Source organism: Lycium barbarum, chromosome 7 (genome assembly GCF_019175385.1).
Source record: "Lycium barbarum isolate Lr01 chromosome 7, ASM1917538v2, whole genome shotgun sequence".
NCBI classification, from domain to species: Eukaryota; Viridiplantae; Streptophyta; class Magnoliopsida; order Solanales; family Solanaceae; genus Lycium; species Lycium barbarum.
Window position 1 is genome coordinate 126,527,092 of NC_083343.1, and position 11,548 is coordinate 126,538,639.

An 11,548-nucleotide genomic window follows, 5' to 3' on the forward strand; every position below is an offset into this window, starting at 1 on the left:
TTTGAATTTGATAATATCACTTCGCAAAGACATAAGCTAACTAAAACAAAAGCTCACAAAAAAGTAGCCTGCATTCTTGAGATTCTCTTCGAGTGTAGAAGGAGTAACAATCATAGCATTAGAAAATTCTCTCATCAATTTATCACTATATATCAGTCTAACTCATTCTTTGAGTCTGTCTCCATTTTCTTCTAACATCATTTTACCTCCCTTTCCATTTTTGTCACAGTTATCTGATGCTCTGAAACACAGGGTAAAGGCCTCTTGGCTTCCCTATGTAGCCATAAGAAAAAACATACAACCCTTCAGTTAAGCATTATAGCCACAACCCTTTTATCTTCTATATTCATCGGTTATTTGACAAATTATAGACTTTAAATGCTGTAAAATAAGTTACAATATATTTGGCAAAACTGCTGCTATTTAGGCTTGCACAGAGAAAACGAACGGGCAGCTTTAACAATTAATACAGAAACTTGCCTGGCTTTTAACATAATGACGGAATGAAATAAATGAAAGAGAAAGAACAAAAAAAGTAGCTTTTTAGGCCAAATCAAATTCCATGAGAACTCACAGTTTGGATATCAATATGTTTTTATGCCTCATCAGGACTTGCCGCAAAACTGCCAAGCAGTACATATTACTTTGGAGCTCTTCAATTTGTAGTTTCTTTTGCATCCAAGAAGCCAACTAATATAGTTAACTATTAATATTTTCACATCACAAGTTGACATGGAGCAATATATATATATATATATATATATATATATATAGTAGAAAACCTCTAGGCTTCAAGAACTTCACATAGAGCCCCTTTATGGAGAAGAAAACAAATCAGTAAATATCATATGCACGGCAACGGAAACACAAAGTTTTAAGACATCAGAATTTATTAATTTTTGATGTTCAAACTTAATTTAAAATGTGTAAAGACTTTATTAAACAGGGAAGGGAGAAAAGAACAATAATATTTGGAGATGTATTTAGAAATGCTCTTGGACTAAATCAATTTTTTCTTTTGGAGAATTCAACTTTCAAAGTCCCCTTGTTTTGAAAAATAAAGAATTTTACTAACCAAAGTAGTATGTACAATGCAAAAGGACAACCATCCGACCAGTAGTTGGGCATAGACCCTGCTATGGCTAACAACTTCTAAACCAAAGCCCTTTTTTCCCTACATTTTAAAAGAAAGTTATTGTTTTAAAGAAGAACAATCGCCAAACGAACCTTTCATGTTCTTAACGACATTCTTGACTCGTATTCTGCATCCATTACAAAATATTTTCACTTTTAATTTCAAAAGGAGGGTTATATATATATATTGCACACCCTTGCACTACATACTATGCATGTAAATTAGAACGTACTAACATAACAATCAGACCAGGGAGATACGCATCAACCTTTAGGGCGAATGTTTAGAGGAATTCCAAGGAAGCTAACAATTTCGGTAATGGGGTTTTCAGTTTCAGTAATGCAAGGATATTAAAATTAGAATCAACACCCATGTTCTCAAAACCAAAAAACGAATTCATCAAACAATGCTACATATAGAAATTATCTCACAAGAATACTCTTATTTAGCCAATTTCTGATGGATTAATATAAAATAATACTAAACCAGCAAATTCACGGATGGATTGATAAGAAAAATACTACTAAAACAACAATTCCGACAAACTAAATCGATTTTCTTTAGACAATGAAAGTAACTAAACATAAATTTCCATATCAAGAAAAATTTCACCAATCGCCATGTCGAGTTTTGGGTTAAAATTGTCCCTTATCTATGGGACTAGGTTCATTTTGGTCCCTCAAATATTACCCTGAGCATATTTGATCCCTTATCTATGGGAGTAGGTTCATTTTGGTCCCTTAAATATAACGCTAAGCATATTTAATCCCTTAACTATGCTACAGTGGGGCACTTTTGGTTCCCTAATAGAACCCGTTTAAAAAGTAACGGTGCTAATCCCATGTAACACTCACGTGACTTGTAAGAGGCTAAACCCATCGGACAAAAATACTAAACTCATTCGCCTTTCTCTCCAACTTCATATGAAGGAACACTTCACCAAAAAAAGCCCTAGCCTCTCTGTAGAAAGCTTCAATTGGCTGGAAGAAGAAGCTAATTTTTAAAAAAAGGCAGAAACTTTATCTAATATATTAAAATTTGCATTCATATGCTTCCGAAAAAAATTGGAGTGGTTCTACAATTAAGATAATTTATAACAGTTGTTAAAAAGAATTTTGATTTTTTTAATATTTAACAAAAATAACTTTATATTCACATGCTTCCAAAATAAGTGGAACAGTTCCATGTGTGCTGCCAGATTACTATTTAAGAGTTGATTACCAACCATATGATCCAAATATTATGAGTTGTTTTGCTAATATCTTATATGAATTGCATTTTTTTAGAGAAATACCATTACTCTGCTTTGCATTTTGTCCAATGGGTTTAGTCTTTTACGAGTCATGTGAGTGTCACATGAGTTTAGCACCGTTACTTTTTAAACGAGTTCTATTAGGGGAACCAAAAGTGCCCCACTTTAGCATAGTTAAGGGATTAAATATGCTTAGCGTTACATCTGAGGGACCAAAATGAACCTACTCTCATAGATAAGGGATCAAATATGCTCAGGGTAATATTTGAGGGACCAAAATGAACCTACTCCCATAGATAAGGGACAATTTTAACCCAAAACTCTCGCCATGTCCACCGTAAATTCTAAAGTATCCCTTCGTTTCTTAGGCAGAAAAGTTTACTCTCTTAAATCTACAATACATTATTCAACATCATTACTCATCCACACTATCCATTGTATAAGACTCCAAAAATGAAATCTTTACAATTTTACCGAACCCTCTTTAGTGGATTTATCTTTAGATATCATTTTTATCAAAAAACAATTCAAAACTTGTTTTCATTTTTCTTCACTCTCTTTCTCCACAAACCATTTTTAGTTAATCCAAGTAGAGTAACAAAGAGCACAAAACCGGGAAAAGTACATTCAGAAAACAAAATCTAACGGTAACATTAAAAAAAAAAATACAAGAAAATTGGCTAATATTAATCCAGCGATACGAAAGTAGAAAAATTAGCAAGTAAAATTGTTACCTGGGGATGTCCCAAAAGAAGAATCTAAACTGGAGCAGTCCAACAACCAATGACAATAAATAAAGAATAAAGTTATAAACTGATAATGGGGAAACTGTTATAGAATTATCTCCAAAACCCAACTATTTACTAAAGAGAATTTTACCAATTTTCAATATACTTTTCCTTATTTAAGGGGGAAAAAAACCAAAAGAGAAAAATAGAAAAGCGTGCCACGTCGGCGGCCCTTTGCCTGCTTTTATATCTATATATATATATATATATATATATATATATATATGATTATTAGAATTTAATCACAGCTTAAGAGCTGATGTATTTATACTACAAAAGGAGCCTAACAACCCTTGAGAAAGCATCAAATAACAATTACTTATACTCATTCTCTCAAACTCAGTCTTTACAATTAGCTATTTTAATTATTCTTTTGCACTGGAATAGTTCTCATTTTCTAAGAGCCAAAGCATATATTTGTTCCACCGGAGGAAACCCATCAAAGGATTTGCTCCAAGGATCAACAGAGCCCAGACCTAATTATTCTATTATTGCTTATTGCTTCTTTGCATTTCATATATCTCTTATTAGATTGATTTTAATAATTATAATTGACTTTATTTCACTATTTATAACAAATCAAGTCACGTATCCTTTAAACCACAAACAAATTCCAACTGTTCTCTTTTTTAGGGTAAACAATATTAAACTTGTCATTGTATCTATTGCTCCTTAAGGGGTGTGCCATGTGAAACATAAACAAGTAAAAATGGACGGAAGGAGTAATATATATAATTTTGTAAAAAATTGTATTCCTGCCTTCTCAATTTACGTGATAGTATTTGATTGAACACATAATTTAACAAAGGAAAAAAATTTAAAAAATTATGATCTAATATATAGTATGATAGTTTTGTTAACAACATATACAGCAATTTAAAATGCTGAAACTAATTTTTTTTTTTAAACTTGTCCTCTAATTTGCAAGATCTTGTTTTTGTTAAAATCTTCCTGAGTTGTACGTAATTGATGGCAATTCCTAATGAAGATTACGTAAATGCAACTGTTCTGAAAGATTGGTCGGACATGTCATGATATTTATGTGAATAAAATTTCGTCATTAAAAATAAAATTAGAAGTTTAGAGTTAAAACTATTCTTAAATTTAGAAACATATATTTTTTCTAACAAATTAAAAAAAAAAAATGGATCAAATAAAATAGGATAAAGAAAGTGTATGCTTAGTCACGTTTTGCCACTATATATAGTTGTTTTTCAAGCACTAATTATGAGCAATCTGCTGTAGTTATATACTGATCATTGGTCTTCTCATAGTGGTGGACTGGGGTCATTCAAAATGTATCTAGAATTATTTCATGCAATACTAAATATAACACGTAGAGAATGTGATAACCGGTGGGAATCAAAGTTTGTCTCTCAGTCTTGTGTTATACCCCGTATCTTAGAACTAAGGTTAGACTCGTATCATTAGAGTTTTAGCGTAAAATTTGAAGATTTGAATGTTTTGCGAAAGTGGCCGAGGGGCCTACTTGGGTAATCATAACCCCTTGATTAGTTGAGAATTTGGAAAAGGTTCCTAATGAAAGTTGTGGTACGTGGAAATACCTTTCCATCCATATAAATATAAGGCCAAACGGAGATCAGAACAAGAAGTTATGAGTGTCACGAAAACGCTCAGAGTAGCAGGCCATGCCCGTCGGCCACGCGTCAATGTAACACCCCTAAAATCCGGATTAGGTGTGAAGGTGTTAATGAGTGTTAACATGACATTTTAGACTCGTGAAGTACTATCGGGATGAGTTTGGATGGAAATAGTTGCTCTGGAATCAAGACGGATAGTGAGATGCATAAGATTCGATATCGGCTAAGTTTACGACAGGTCTGCTTTCTAGCCCAATTTCGTGAAAATCCTTTGAGAATTTGAGAAAATTTATAACATTAAAGTTGTAGATCTTTGAAATAGATTTCCAACAGTATGTGACCCAGCTCAAACGGAGCTCTACACTAGGAGTTATGCCCATTTTATCAAATGCTGTCAGAAAAAGCCTAGCGCCTCATGTCTCGCGATGCCCGCGCCTCGCGCTAGGGAAAATTTGCTAAAAATTGTAAATTTCATTGGTTCTAGTAATATATGCCTAGCGCATCGTGTCCCACAATGCGCTGGGCGACACGCTAGGCCATTTTATGCCTGAAACGACTTTTTTTCGAATTTTATATATACCCAACTCTGAAAAAAAAATCCCATTTCGTTCTAAACCATCTTTTGGAGAGAAAACACCCTAGGGCTTCCCAAAGCATCCAAGCTGAGTTCTTACTCAAACCCTTTTGATTATTACATCAATTTAACAAAGATTAAAGCTAGAATCCTCATCTATTACATAGATTATCGATTGAATCTTCGTCTTGGACAAAAGAACCCTAGAATCCGAATTCAAGAGACTTGGATGTCAAAAAGGTAAGACTTTTCTACTTCAATTGATTATAACTTCGTATTGGTGATTATAGGCTATGAGTTCATGAGATATGAGTTGATGGGTTTAATACAAAAGCATGAACAATTATAGGATTGTTAGTTGTTAGTTGTTGATTGTTGGTTAAGGGTATTGTTTACCAATTGGGTGATGAAAAATGATGTTAGTTATATCTATTTTGGATTGTAGAATCACCTAGAAGTAAGAGAATGGGAATTGGGGCATTAGTAAGGGCTATGAAGCTTTATGCCCACCAAGTGTTTGATAAAATGCTTAGATGACCAAAGCATGGATATTATTGCTAATATGGAATCCCCCTGACTTGTATTGCTATAGATTAAAGTTGAAAGGATTGATGAACGTTATACTAAACTCAAAAGCAGGAAGTTAAGGTATGTGAGGCTAACTATCCACGTTTGGGAATGCTAATGATTCTCCCTACGCTACGTTTCTTTTACCATGTTACAAATTGCCTCAGAAATATGGTTCAGCTTAATCTCCTTAAATAGTTGCAGAACTTCTATTCCCTAGTTTCGTAGTTTGTTCATGACTTTCATTCCGAACGTTGTGAACCCAGAACATAATCTAATTAGACTTGTGTTTTATACCCATGAGTCTCAGTCTAGAAACTTAGAATTTTTATAAACTATTAAATGTTTCAGTTCTCATACTCATTTCATAAATTCATGTCTCAGCTAGAATTGTTATATCCCGCATTTTTGTACAATCGGATAATTCAAGGTAATTGCGGGAAGATGACAAGCAAGGCCTTATTTTTATTTTGTTAAGCATATGAGTTGCTTATGAAGAATTTAGAAGCGGAAATATTAAGAAAGGCTAGGGGCAAAAAGGTAAAATGGCAATATGACTCGTGGAAATATGGAGGAAGACGAAGGGTAAATTTGGAATTCGGAAAAAAAAATTATTTGTCATGAAGAACAAAAAAAAAAACTGGGCTTATGTTTTGGGCCTTGTTGGCCGTCCAAGTGGTGGGCTAAGCCCACAAGTGGACTTGGACAAAATAAGGATAAAAGATGACTTAGTCATCTTAATTCCAAAACTTTCTAGACATTTCAAGAAACCAAGAACAACAAAAGAAAAAGAAGAAGCTTCAAGGGCCTTTCGGCCAAGTGCAAAAATTGCCAAGAAAATTGACAAAAATTTCTTCAAAAATCATTTCCTACCAATTGAAGGGTTCCTAGTAAAGTGAAGTGGCCTTTGGAGCAAGAAAAATTCATATTCTTGCAAGCTACAAGGCATAGCTAAGTGGGAAGTCAAGGAGAAAAGGTAAGAACTTATACTCTTTTATATGTCATGGATGTTTATGTATGTTGTAGTGTACAAAAATGGATGAAATTCATATGGAATATAAACATGGGGGTGTGGCCGTGCATGTATGTGTGTGTGTAGAAATCAAGTTTTAATTATTTTATCTAGTGGATAGTTGTGGTTGTAATGAAGGCTATGTTAATAATGGAAGTCGGATAATGTTAGTGAAGTTGTAGCCATGTGTGTATGATGTTGGCCGTGAGTTGTATATCACATGTATAGCCGTGTATATTTGGTGAATCATGAAGGAATGGTGAGTAAGTTTTATTTAGTATGTTGGCTGTTGTGTTGTGAATTTTATGTTGCAAATAAAAGCCTAATGAGCTTAGTGGAGTATTGGTAGTTGGAGGCTTATTTTGGAAGATTATATAAATTAAATATGATGGTTATGCATGTGTGGAATATAATGTTGTTAGTGCGTAAATTATTAAGTTGTTATTGTTTTTATTGGAGTTGGAAGGCTTTGAAGGAAGTAGTATATTGATTGAGTTGTGATAATGTATCTTGGATTGAATATGGAAATTGTTAGTATGGTTGTTGACATTACGTTGATAGTTTGGCCGGGTTGAATTCCCGGATTGTTGTTGATTAAAAATTGGCTAAGTTGAATTTTGGGGATGGTGTATTTACAGGGGAAGTGCTGCCGAAATTTCGGTAGACAAGTGTTATCTTAAGATTCAACTTCTAAATGCTCTAATCAATGTTTGGTGAATGTGACCAAATTGTAGATTTTGACGGATTTGCAACTTGAATTTGGAGTAGCATAAGGAGCGGAAAAAGGTATGTAAGGTTTTACTCTTTCTTCCTTGGCATGTCTTAGGCATAGTAGGTTGGATACGAGCCTCGGGGACAACTCTATTCTCCGGAATCCGCACCTAAAGTTACCCCTTTTTCATTCAGTAGAATTGAATTAGAAATTGTGTGAAATGTTGGAAAAACTTCCTAAACATCTAGAACTTGCATAAATAGGACCCGACTACCTTAAAACCCTCACAAGTGACGTCATGAAATGTAATGTACGAAAATTTGGTACGCCGCCTCATTTGATCCGAGGTGGGCCCATTGTTCCCGGATTTTCCTTATTGTTCCGTTTATCAAGGGACAAGTACTGCAACTATTCTAATGAGAATACTTCTATGATAATAATGATAACGATGATGTTAAGGAAGAGGATATGCTTATGATAAGTATGACAAAAATGATTCCATGACTAAGAGTCTTAAGCTAAGGATTCAATATGAGTACGAAAGTAGCAAACTAGTTCTTGATCCTTAATTCTATTCCTTGGTTATGACACTATCTTCTAAAGATTCCAAAGCAGATGAATTGATTTCTATGACATCCATGACTTCATTCTATGTTTCTTTCAACGCTATTCTCCGTTAATAGTCTCGCCTTAGAATACTCATTCCTTCAAGGTGAGACAAAGCGATCACGGTTATTCCATAAGGTATTCGGAGGTCACCGACCTTGCGTCACTCCGATGGATACATGATTTTCTGTGGGCTCTCCTGCATGCTTACATGACATATGTATATAAGATATGTATATATACATGGGGGATGGGAAGGGAAACATGTTTCATTGCCACCTGGTCCGCTGGCGTTATCATCCCGGACGCGGGACATATGGGCGAGCCGACGTATTTCGGTGCTATGTGGGCGAGCCGATATTGTTCGGTGCTATGCTATGACATGATATGATATAACATGATATGATATGACATGATATGATATGACACGATATAATATGACATGATATGATATGATATGATATGATATGATATGATACGATATGATATGATAAGACATGACATGATATAAGCTCTATTTTCTATGTCTATGAAAAAAAAATGTTTTTAAAAAGGGAAAGACAAGCATGCATGGTATCCGGCCTGAAAGGGGCATTCCTATGTACAGGTTACTTTTTTGTCTCACTATATGTCCTATGATCCCATGATATTGTTAATCATACCTTATGTTGCTGTTTGTATTATCTTCCATGCCTTACATACTCGATACACTATTCGTACTGACGTCCCTTCTTGTGGATGCTGCGTTTCATGCCGCGCAGGTCAGCAGGTAGACAGATTTGACTCCTAGGAGCTTCGTCAGGAGTATCGTAGCAACGCTCCAGTTGTTCCGGAGCCTCAGTTTCTTGGTATTATTTTGTGTATATATATATGTTCGGGCACGGCAGAACCCGGCCCTTCCTACGTATATATGTATTTTGTTTAGAGGCTCGTAGACAGATATGTACAGTCAGATGCTTTGTACTTTTGTTCGTTTTGGGGTTGTATAACATGCTAGCAGATTTTATTAACACCTGATTATGGTTATGCTATTAATGATAGGAATAAGTAAAGAAACAACGGTATTACCAATCTGGCCCACTTAGTAATAAGAATGAGATACGAGTTAGGGGGTGCTCGGTACAAGTATCGGGTATCCGTCGCGGCCCCTAGTTGGGTCGTGACAAGAATAGTAATAGTCAGTATGACATATCAGCACCTCGGTATGCTTTTATGTCTCAGTATGAATTCATGTTCAGTATCTCATATTTGTATTTCAATATGACTCTCAACATCATGTTAGTATGATTTCATGTCTCAGGATCCGATTGCTTACGAATAGTCAATGGTTTAAACTCCATAATCCGTTCATGAATACATGTCTCAGTCTAGTTCTATTCAGCATTCTAGTATTATGTAGTCTAGCATAATTCAGTGTTTCAGTATTATGCATTACAGTATGACTTTCAGCTCCTTGATATTCCATGAGTCTCAGCCATGAAAACTCAGTATGTTTACACTCCATAATCAGTTCAGAAATACATGTCTCAGTTCAGTGTTGGCTAGTAGTTCAACATCATGTATTACAGTATGATTCTCAGTTCCTGATTTTAAGTTCTCGCCTGTATTTGGGCCTGAGGCTGCAGTTTATGCTTTATGCATCTTTAGGCCTGAGGCTACAATTATGTATACGTATACTTGGGCCCGAGGCCGCAGTTTGCTGAAAATTGTAGATTTCATCGGTTCTTGTAATATCCTCATAGCGCGTCGCGCCCCGCGACGCCCTGGGAGACAAGCCAGGCCATTTTACGTCTGAATGACATTTTTCTGAATTTAATATATACCCAACTCCAAAAAACTTTTTCCACTTCATTCTAAACCGTCTTTTAGAAAGAAACCATTTTAGGGCTTTCCCAAAGCAACCTAGGTGAGTTCCTACTCAAACCCATTGATTATTACACCAATCTAACAAAGATTAACTCTATAATACTCATCTATTCCATAAATTATCGATTGAATCTTCGTCTTGGACAAAAGAACCCTAGAATCTAAATTCAAGAGACTTAGACGTCAAAAGATAAGACTCTCCTATTTTAATTGATTGTAACTTCATATTTGTGATTATAGGCTATAAGTTCACGAGATATGAGTTGATGGATTTGATACAAAAGCATGGACAATTATAGAATTGGGTTATTAGTTGTTGATTGTTGGTTAAGGGTGTTGTTTACCTGTTTGATGATGAAAAATGATGTTAGTTATATCTATTTTGGATTGTAGAATTACCTAGAATCAAGAGAATAGGAATTGGGTGAAGAAAACACCATTAGTAAGGGCTATGAAGCTTTATTCCCACCAAGTGTTTAATAAAATGCTTAGATGACCAAAGCATATGGATGTTATTGCTAATATGGAATCCCTTTGACTTGCATTGCTATAAATTAAAGTTAAAAGGGTTTACGAACGTTGTACTACACTCAAAAGCAGGAAGTTAAGATATGTGAGGCTAACTCTTCAAGTTTGGTAATGTTAATAATTCTCCTTATGCTACGTTTCCTTTACAACGTTACGAATCGCCTCAGAAATATAGTTTAGCTTAGTCTCATTGAATAGTTACAGAACTTCTATTCCCTATTTTCGTAGTTCGTTCATGACTTTTATTCCAAATGTTGTGAACCCAGATCATAATCTAATTAGACTCGTGTTTTATACCCATGAGTCTCAGTCTAGAAACTCAACATGTTTATAAACTACTTAAAGTTTCAGTTCTCATACTCAGTTCATAAATTCATGTCTCAGCTAGTATAGTAATAGTCAGTACTGCATATCAGCACCTCGGTATGCTTTCATGTCTCAGTATGAATTCATGTTCAGTTTCTCATATCTGTATTTCAATATGACTCTCAAAGCCATGTTAGTATGATTTCATATCTCAGGATTCGATTGCTTATGACCAGTTAATGGTTTAAACTCCATAATCCGTTCATGAATACATGTCTCAGTCTAGTCCTATTCAGCATTCTAGTATTATGTAGTATAGCATGATTCTGTATTTCAGTATTATGCATTACAGTATGACTTTCAACTCCTTGATATTCCATGAGTCTCACCCATGAAAACTCAGTATGTCTACACTCCATAATCAGTTCAAAAATACATGTCTCAGTTCAGTGCTGACCAGTAGTTCAGCATCATGTATTATAGTATGATTCTCAGTTCCTGATTTTAAATTCCTGAATGTTGAACACCTGTATTTGGGCCTGAGGCCGTAGTTTATGTTTTTTGCATCTTTGGGCCTGAGGCCGCAGTTATGTATACGTAT